This window comes from Sander lucioperca, chromosome 11 (assembly GCF_008315115.2).
Source record: "Sander lucioperca isolate FBNREF2018 chromosome 11, SLUC_FBN_1.2, whole genome shotgun sequence".
Classification (NCBI taxonomy): Eukaryota; Metazoa; Chordata; class Actinopteri; order Perciformes; family Percidae; genus Sander; species Sander lucioperca.
This window is the reverse complement of record NC_050183.1, coordinates 39,422,010-39,432,009: the sequence shown is the minus strand read 5'-3', so window position 1 is coordinate 39,432,009 and position 10,000 is coordinate 39,422,010. Positions and strand designations below refer to the sequence as shown.

Genomic DNA, 10,000 nt, shown 5'->3' with positions numbered 1-10,000 from the left:
TTCAATAGTAAATAACCAGTATATAGTATCTTTGTGAATGAGTTATTATTTTATGTATGAGGCTCCAGTTCACAGAGCATTTGAGAAAAATACTTTTACTAGCTGTAGTCATGTTATAATTGTTCTTTAGGTGATATGACTTCATACAGATTCTTCTCTGTTGCCTACCCTAACCCTCTCTGTAGACGTCCCTGTGTAGGCTTATATCTCCGGAGAGGATGTGGCCGTCAGATCGCCATGACAACCCTCATCAGCAGCTGCTCTTTTTCTGTTTTTATCAAACATCCCATAGGTGACTCAGTGTTAAACTGAGGGAAGGAAATGAAAGTGAAAGCTGGAAACTAGTCCTGACGTGAGCCATGATGACTCACACTGTACAGGTATCACTCAGTCTCTTGTTCTGTGAAAGGGAACTTATGATAAACAGGAGAGCAGCAGCAGAGCCTGGCTCATGCACAACAAAACAACACATGCAAGAATCAAACCCCCCTTGGACATCGAGTCACTCGGCCGGCAACGCCAAACACTCATCATCTTCTCTGAGAAAAGCCCATCTTGAGTAGCTTTACAGTGGCGTCCATACTGCATGCAACTATCTAATGACTATTTCAGCATTACTAATCAATCAGACTTTGTTTGTGCATATAATTCTCCCCCCACCCCCACCCCCCACCTAGACACACAAGCACACACACACACACACACACACACACACACACACACACACACACACATTCTTTATTCTAAAAATGATATCTTTGGTTTATATATGTCTGTAGTTTTGTTTTCTTGTTTCATGCTACTGTTTACAACACTGAGCTACTCTTACAAAAGTGATGTTTTGTCCAATAAGTATTTTCTGTTTTACTGTAACATTATATTGTTGTTTACACTTTTCAACCCCTCTCAGCAGATTACTTTCTCTCTAGAACATTGTAAATGTAGATATAAGTCTATGAAAGACAAAAGAGCTGTAGCTTTAGAACAAGTGTGTACATGGTATATCCAAAAATGTACTATTATGAAAATACTTCATTTTGAGATATGATTATGGTATTTTGAATACAGTATTTCATTTTGAAGGAGATGTGAGGCATTTTGTGTGGGCAGTTTTGGGAATTGTGTGTAGAGTTTGGAAAAAAGGAGACATAGTTTTGAAAACGTGTGTAAGCATTTGGAAAAAACTGTAAACTTTTAGTGTGTTCAAATGTGACCAGTGTTCAGTATGTGTCACATGGTGACTAAGTGCAGCATTTTGATTGGTTGTGTTTGGAATAGTAAAAGCCTCCCTGTTAGATGTGTGTGACTCAGGTAGAGAAGGTGAAGGGTGTGTAGTCTTTTATAAGAACTGGCTGATGAATAGCTGATGGTTTTGCAGATTGGGTGTGTTAATTGGCTCTTTGAGTGAAAGGTTTCAACATGTGATTTTGTGTGGAAGGAGTTGTAAAAAAAAATATTTTGATAACTAGAAAATTCGCAAAGAAACTTTGACTGTGTGCCTACTACTTGGTGCACATCCGAACAACACTGGCTAACAGTAAATCTGCTGTTTGACATGTCCTGCAAAGAGAGGACAACACGGCCTACAGTAAAGAGTCTCCATGATACGAGATGATACAACTTTATTGTCAGCCAGGGCTGAAATTCTTTTTGCGTCCCTGGATAGCTCATATAAATAGGCGGACATAGACATACATACAGAAAATTTACCACAAATGACACTAACCCCCAAGTAAAGAAACAAAGCATACATGTATAACAACAGAAAAAGACACAAACTTAAACACAGACAAGGTATTGGAGACTTGTAACCCTGAATAAATATTGCACTGGATTTAATGTAGCTGATTTAACAATAGGATAGATCAACACATTCTCACTCCCACCTCGTATAATACGAACGCTTGGTCAGGTGCCTTTGTCGTTATTGACACTAAAAGGCTCCTTTAGTGTCATATAACTCGCTTTAACTAAACACGCTGCGTCGGGACTATTGGCATCCTTTTTGACGCAGTTAGGTTAAGGAAAAGCTCGTGGGTGGGCTTACATTTACGTGACTCACCGGAAGAACGGGACGGTTGGGTTTAGGAAAAAGTCGTGGGTGGGCTTATGTTTTCGTGACTCGCGGGAAGAATGGGACAGTTAAAGACACTCTCCCCGGTACACGCTGCAGAGCGCTTTTTTTGTCGCTTCAGACGCTGACAGCCACTGTCCAAACGTCCGTATTTTATGAGTTCAGAGTGAGAACGGGTTGGAGAGATTGATGTATGAAAGAGTTTTTAAGTCTGTTACGATAAAAAGCATGAACTCTAAAGCGTCTGTTTGAAGGCAGAAGATGATATTCTCTGTGCAAAACATGTGAAGAGTCATTTGAAATATTCCTTGTCTGTCTGAACATACTATTATTGTGAGCCTTCTGAAAGCAGTAGTCCTATAATCATTGAAAACATTTTAATTTGATCAAATAGCTTTGTTTTATTTTTAACTGATAGGCTACGCAGCCAAGCAGTGCTACGACAGAGCATGATACTCTGAATTACTGATGTAAAAAACAAAGAAATTATTTGGCTACTAGCTCCAAAGGATCTCAATCTACGGAGCAAATAAACACACTGTTGTAATTTTTGCATATAAAGTCTATATGAGAGGTCCATGAGAGATTTTTGTCTATCATGACACCAAGATGTTTCTAGACTGGGACTTGACTGATTACTGAATTGTGAATCTTTACTGGGGGCAAGTGACAATTTGGGGGTTTCCAAAGATGATTTCCTCTGTCTTCACAGTGTTAATAATGAGAGCGTTTTGATCACACCACTCAACTAACCAATCCACGTTGCCCTGGTACAGTGTAGGGTGATCAAATTTGGTAGACACGGTCAATAGAGTGGAGTCATCTGAGTATTTTAACAGAAACTGGTTTGGCAAACTAGTGGTGCAGTCGGAGGTATATAAAGTGAACAACACAGGGGAGCTAATACAGCCCTGGGGTTCTCCAACATTAGTTGTCTTGGGAGAAGAGAGTATGTCATTTAAACCTTTAAAAAAACTCTGACGCGTTTTGGCATTCAAGCCTTCGTCAGGGAGTCAACAGTTTTCAAACAGGAAAAGCTTATAAGCTTTCAAACCACCAATCAGAAGCTTCCATTTGGCAGAGGCAGGTTTAGGGTTGTAGTATTATACAAAGACCACTAGATGTCCTCCTTGGCACTTAATAGAACAGAGTTTTCATGACTACACACAAAAGTTACATACAATACATACATCACTACAGCACATAAATATATAATATATAATATAAAAATTAAGGATATGGTTTACAGGAAGACAGTAAAATCTAGTTCTTGGTTCAGGCCTGGGTATCTAGTAGCCTGCAGTTTGTCAATCCAGAAACTTTCTCTCTGGTTTAGTTGTTTTTGCCTGTCCCCTTTCCTTAGTGACAGTGGTATATGGTCAATCAAGTTTTTAAAGGTTTAAGATGACCAAGCTATAACAATAAAGGCTTTTGATTTTTCTAAAAAGAGTTTTCCTGAGTTTTGCTATATATGATTGTCCCATCCAAAGAGCACCTTAAGCAAACAATTTGAGTCAGAAGCAGACATTTAGTGTGTATTTACTTTGACTGAAGCTGAACCCTGTTTGTGAGAAATGAAAAATACCAAAGAATAAGATAAGGATTAATTAGTAAATCTGGTTGAATTGTATTAATTGCAGATGAAAAATAGAGAACCAGAGCCCTGACGTATGTTTTTGGTTTGTCAAGATGTTTGGAGAAGAGGTGCACTAGTGAAACCACTGCATCTTCCGTACTACAAGCTTGTTTATATGCAAATTGAAAGGGGTCTTGTTGCCTCCATAGATATTTGTTAAGGTGATAGGAGGTGTATGTGTCAGAACTTGTTGCTATGGTGATTTCCACAGTGAGGAAGTAGAGGAGGGAGGGGGAGACAGTATATTCCATGGGTCAAACATGTCCATTTAATGATAAATATACCTCTTAAGTTTGTTCTGTAATTCAAAAACTGTGGGTCCAAATGGTAAAAATATTATCATCACAAGAGAGATAAAAGTCTGGCGAACGCATTGATGTGGTTTTTATGTTTGTGGTGTCAAATGTATGCGACACAGAGCAGATAACAAACAGGGAACATTTTTTTCATTGTTTCTACTGGCAGTTGGTATGAACAGAGCCAAAAGTTTAAACTACAGTGGATTCCATGGTTACATGTCTGAGACCGGTACAAAATTTCCTACATTTTGACCAACAATGAAGTATGAAGAGTGAAAACTGTAGGGGAGAAAGCAATTTGTTAAGACAAATTTCAGAGAATCATACTGCAGCTCCCCCCTCTGTCCTCCCCTCTGACTCTTAACATCCGTCCCCATACACACACATTGGAAAATCTGAAACGGTCTGAAAACTGGACGATACATAAACTGTGATTTGATAGATCGTAGCTTGATATCAGAATGCCCATTCAGCCCAATAAAGGCCAAAGTCTTGTCTTAAGTTTAAACTTTTAATTATTTTTCTACGTTAAAGTATGGCAAATCGGTATGGCCCCAAAGAGGGGTTGTTTGGAGTTATGTTAAGCGATTTCCCGAAGATTTCCCATTATAGTCAATGGGAAATTTCGCAGCTTTTTTTGCCAATCTTGTGAAATCCGTGCAGTACAATCTGCAATCTCTTAGAAAAGTCATAGCACAACATTCCCAGTCATTACACACGTTTTGATGTATTTTCTGTGCATGTGTTGGCAATGCTCCGTGACTAGTAGCGGGACAAAAATGCAGTGGAATAATAATAAGTATGGGGGATAATAGATAATAGATAATAGTCATTCTAAATGAATAACATTGAATTGAAGGGGGGTATCAATCAATATCCAAAGGAAAATACAGTGATCTGTGTGTGTATATGTCTCTGTGTCTGTGTGTGTCTGTCTATGTGTGACTCTGTGTGTGTGTGTGACTCTGTGTGTGTGTGTGTGTGTGTGTGTGTGTGTGTGTGTGTGTCTGTGTTTGCATGTGTGTCTGTGTGTGTCTGTGTCTGTGTGTTTGTGTGTGGGCGTGTGTGTGTGTGTGTGTGTGTGTGTGTGTGTGTGCGTGTGTGTGTGTGTGTGTGTGTGCGTGTGTGTGTGTGTGTCTCTATCTTGCTACACATTAGAATGTACTACGTATTCAGATCATTTTATTATATTTTATTCAAATTATATTGATAGTTTTTATGAGAAGAGAGGGTCAAGAGAAAGCACATTTCATTCCATTCTATCTGTACTTTGTCCTTTTAAATGCACATGACAATACACTTGAACTTGAAGTTATTATCAGCTTTCTATCCAGTGATCAATGTCCTTTACACAAGTCTAAAACCACGGGGGCTGACGTGTATTCATAAACACATTATTCAGAGAGGAGAGTAAGGGGGTTGTCTGTGTGTGTGTCTGTCTTTGTGTCTGTCTGTGTGTGTGAGTCTGTGTGTGTGTGTGTGTGTGTGTGTGTGAGTCTGTGTGTGTGTGTGTGTGTGTGTGTGTGTTTGTGTGAGTCTGTGTGTGTGTGTGTGTGTGTGTGTGTGTGTGTGTGTGTGCGTGTGTGTGACATATAAAATCTTTGTGTTAAGAACATAAATGGGCCGTTTCAGGGACACTCCCAAACACCGCACAACCCTGCAGAGAACCGCAGATTTTTTTTTGGTGCTTTTATGAACGCAGCCTAAAACTTGAGACTCCCGTGTGACTCATACTCCCACGTCTGGTTTGTCTCATCGTCCTTTTCTCGGTTTGGTTGTCGGCTGTAGAGTTATAGCGAGGGGTCAGAGGTCATCTGGCCTGCGCTGCATGAGCAGGAAAAATCAAAATACATTTACTGAATTTACTATGATCTTCTTTTCATTACAGAGAGAATATGTTATGAAGTGTATGAAAAAATATGTTTACTAGCTGTAGTCATGTTGTAGTTGTTCTTTAGGTTACCCTCTCTGTAGATGTCCCTGCGTAGGCTGATATCTCCGGGAAGGATGTAGCCATCAGATTGCCATGACAACCATCATCAGCAGCAGCTATTTTTCTGTTTTTATCAAACATGACTTCTTTATCTCATCAACAGAGGAAACGTTGCAGCATCAGCTCTCTATCCAGTAATCAATGTCCTTTACACGAGTCTAAAACTACAGCGGCTGACGGGTCTTCATGCACACAATATTCAGAGAGAAGGGGTGGATTTTGTTTGAGTGTGTGTGTGTGTGTGTGTGTGTGTGTGTGTGTTGTGTGTGTGTGTGTGTGCATATCTTGTACTACGTATTCAGGTCATGTTATTATATTTTATTGAAATTATATTGATAGATTTTATGAGAAGAGAGGGTCAGGGCAAAGCACATTTCATTACATTCTCTCTGTACTTTGTCCTTTTAAATGCACATGACATTACACTTGAACTTGAACTTATTATGGTCTGTTTCTGCCTGTTTAGGTCAGGAATAATTTCTTTAGAGTTTCCTAAATTATTCATTAAATGAGCGCTCTAGATTTAGGGGGACTCTCCCGGAGTGAGACCAACTCCAGACGCTTCTGCTGCATGTCATGGTGAGTGCTGATTGGCTGTTACTCGTCTAACATCTACCAACCAGATAGTGTTGTGGGCGGGACATGAAGTGAGATCAGTGGTGAGGTAAACGGGAGCAGAGGGAGAGACTCAGAGCTGTAGCTGAGACAAAGTACAACACCTTTTATTTCATTAACTTTATAATAAAACACAGATACAGATCATCTGCAAACTGCCAAATATGGGACAGAGCCTTTCCAGCTGCTGCTCCACGACGGTGGAAGCTGCTGCCTTCACATATCAGATGGTCTCCCTCCATTTCTGTTTTTATATCTGGGATAAAGACCCATTAGAACTCTCTAATCTCTCTATCTGGTCTCATCATGTCATCATTCTGGGTTTGGGAACTGCTGCTTGTTGTTGGTGTTGGGATCTTCTTTTTGGGTTTTGATTTTTACATTTTAATGTTCTTTTATTCAGCCCTTTGGTCAGATTAATGTGTGTTTAAATGTGCTCTAGAAATCAACTTTACTTACTGAAAGTTAACATAAGAAACATTTTACAGACCCAGAGATATGTTGATTATAATAATTAATCAGAAATCACAATCAGAACAAGTTTTATAGTTTATTAATAATGTTTATTATACAGACGATAGATTATAGATATAGACCAAGATATAATAACAAGTTTATAACACTGACAACACTGCAAGATACAACTATTATAAATGCATTAAAGACAATTCATATTCCTTCATATATAATATACAACATTTGAAATGAAACATCTGGAACACACACATAAAATGATTTGTAATGAAACTCTTAGGTGACAGTAATGTTAAAAAGTGAATTCCCAACATGTTAAAATATTAAACAATGTCCCCCCCTCTAATCACACGCATCCACAACATCAAGAAAAGACTAACTAACTCAATATATATATAATATAATATTATACATATATACACAACATACTAATCCAGACGATAAGGGAACATCTGCACCCTGTCAGGATCAAAGGTTACCTTCTAACGTTGAAATCTTATTTAATATTATTATAATAATAATCATTGGGTATTTATGTCTTATTTCCATCATTTCTGTTTGTTGTTTCTGTAATCTCTCTCTCTGTCTTTTGTGTTCTAGTTTAAATGTTTTCTCTGCATGAATGTGTCCATCCCTTGTTTTAAAGCCAGTGTATACCAGGCTGTATTAAAGCCAATGATGAAATGATCATATATCCATATTAAGTGTGTGTGTGAGCTGAAAGCTGCTCTCCTCTCCATGTCCTCAGGTTCACAGCGACTACAGCAGCACAGAGCATCAGCAGCAGGACACTGAGCACTGAGCATCGCACTTTGAAGAAGGTGGAGTAATTCCCAAAGGGCTCAAAGTACACTAACACAGTTCTGCTGGTCGACAGACACTGATCATCATCATCATGCATCTCCCACTGAGATATCAGAGATAACCAAGATACCTTTGTTATAGTACATTCTCACTCTGCTCATGCTAAATCTGTCATCAGACATTACACTAAAGGTTCTTCCCTCTGTTTGGTGTGACTTGATAAACCAAACATTCCCCTTACCCTTTCCCCAATCTGTGCATTTGAGAGTGACTTCTTCTCCCTCTGAGAAGAGCTCTACAGCAGGGGGGCCAAATTTGGGGCACACCACCAGCACATACGTTTGTTCTCTCCTAGAGGCTACACAGGTGTACAGACCTGAGTGATTTAACATTAGAGATGAAAACACCAGCAAGTAGTTTTGGTCTACTGGAGGAACAGTCAGGTTTTGTAGTTCTTGGTGAGGTAACATATTAGACCAACGTGGGGGCTGTTCATCAGTGGAGTCAGCAGCATGGCACGGCAACACAACGGTCTCTCCGACTGAGCCGTAGATTATCTCATACTGTACCAACTCTACAGGTCGACTGCTAACACACTGCTGTTGGTTCATCACCAGACATCTGTACCATGTAAAGTCTGTTGCTCTGACTTTGGAAACACGAAGGGCTGATGTGTCTGTCACCACTTGGTATCTTCCTCTATCATTGTTCATCACTGATGTCGTATTGTGCCCAAAAATTCTGCTCCATGTTCCATATCTAGAGTACCGTTTGAGCCACTGGATATCCAGATTATCAGCTGCTCCCTCACATGGCAGGTCCACTGTTTCACCAAGTCTCACTCTGATAATTCCCCAACCTGTTGACCTACAAACAGTAATAGTGATGTTATTCTCATGCGTCACGTTGCCCTCAGTCCAACACTCCTCTTGGTACAGGCCGGAGTCTGAATGGGTCAGGTTGAGGATGGTGTAAGAAGAAGTTTTCACCGAGCTGACAAGTCGTTGTTTCAGGTCTTCAGGTACTGAGGAGCTGTTGGACCAGAGGTCAGAGGTGTTCCACAGGACAAGCTTCTCCTCACCAACAGATCTGGAGATCAGGCAGGAGTTGGTGTTCTCGGGGAGGTTGAAGGTGTAAGAGTCTCCTTCCTCTCGGATGATGATCCGTTCTTGTGCATGGATGTTGTTGATAAGAGCAAACAGCAGGAAGGAGAGCTCTGTGACTGCAGCCATTCTGCTCCGAGGTCGACAAACACTGACACCACTCAGCTCATATACGCTCTACACCAACCCTCATCAGCTGCTTCTCTTTATCTTTTTTTAACAAACATGACTTCTTTATGACATCATCACAGGGAACTTTGCAGCATCACCTCTGTCCAGAAATAAATGTCCTTTACAAAAGTCTAAAACCACAGATGCTGACGGGTCTTCATACACACATTATTCAGAGATAAGAGAGAGGGGCGGGTCTGTGTGTGTGTGTGTCTGTGTGTGTGTGTGTGTGTGTGTGTGTGTGTGTCTGTGTGTGTGTGTGTTTGTCTGTGTGTCTCTGTGTGTGTGTGTGTGTGTGTGTGTGTGTGTGTGTGTGTGTGTGTATCCACGGAGAAATGCATTTGAATGTATGCAATACAAATGTATTTAGAAAATGTCCAGCGTCCACTAAAAGTTCTGTTGTTGCTGCTGACAGACTCAGATTATTATTCTACGTGTCTGACAACATTATGGGATGGATCCCTAGAGAGATAGACCTTTTAGTTAAAGAGTAAGATCCTTTTAGTTTAACATGAAACAGCCCCGAAATCACCATCACCAAACACCACCAGACTCCATGTAAATAATCAGGACTTTTAGCGTGTATAGAGCCAGCATATCTCCACCAGACTCCATGTAAATAATCAGGACTTTTAGCATGTATAGAGCCAGCATATTTCCACCAGACTCCATGTAAATAATCAGTACTTTTAGCGTGTATAGAGCCAGCATATTTCCACCAGACTCCATGTAAATAATCAGGACTTTTAGCGTGTATAGAGCCAGCATATTTCCACCAGACTCCATGTAAATAATCAGTACTTTTAGCGTGTATAGAGCCAGCATATCTCC

At 40.1% G+C, this 10,000-nt stretch overlaps 1 protein-coding gene and 1 long non-coding RNA gene across 2 annotated transcripts in view; both read left to right on the top strand.

The window, feature by feature from the left end:
* The window catches only part of LOC118496245, a 4,281-nt gene extending 3,711 nt beyond the window's left edge, over positions 1-570 (top strand). Inside the window, exon 3 of the long non-coding RNA XR_004898769.1 lies at positions 561-570. This is a non-coding gene — a long non-coding RNA (uncharacterized LOC118496245). The remainder of the gene's footprint in view (positions 1-560) is intronic.
* LOC116034448 (nuclear factor 1 A-type-like) overlaps positions 1-10,000 on the top strand; it is a 380,609-nt gene that overhangs the window by 188,568 nt on the left and 182,041 nt on the right. The window lies entirely within an intron of this gene.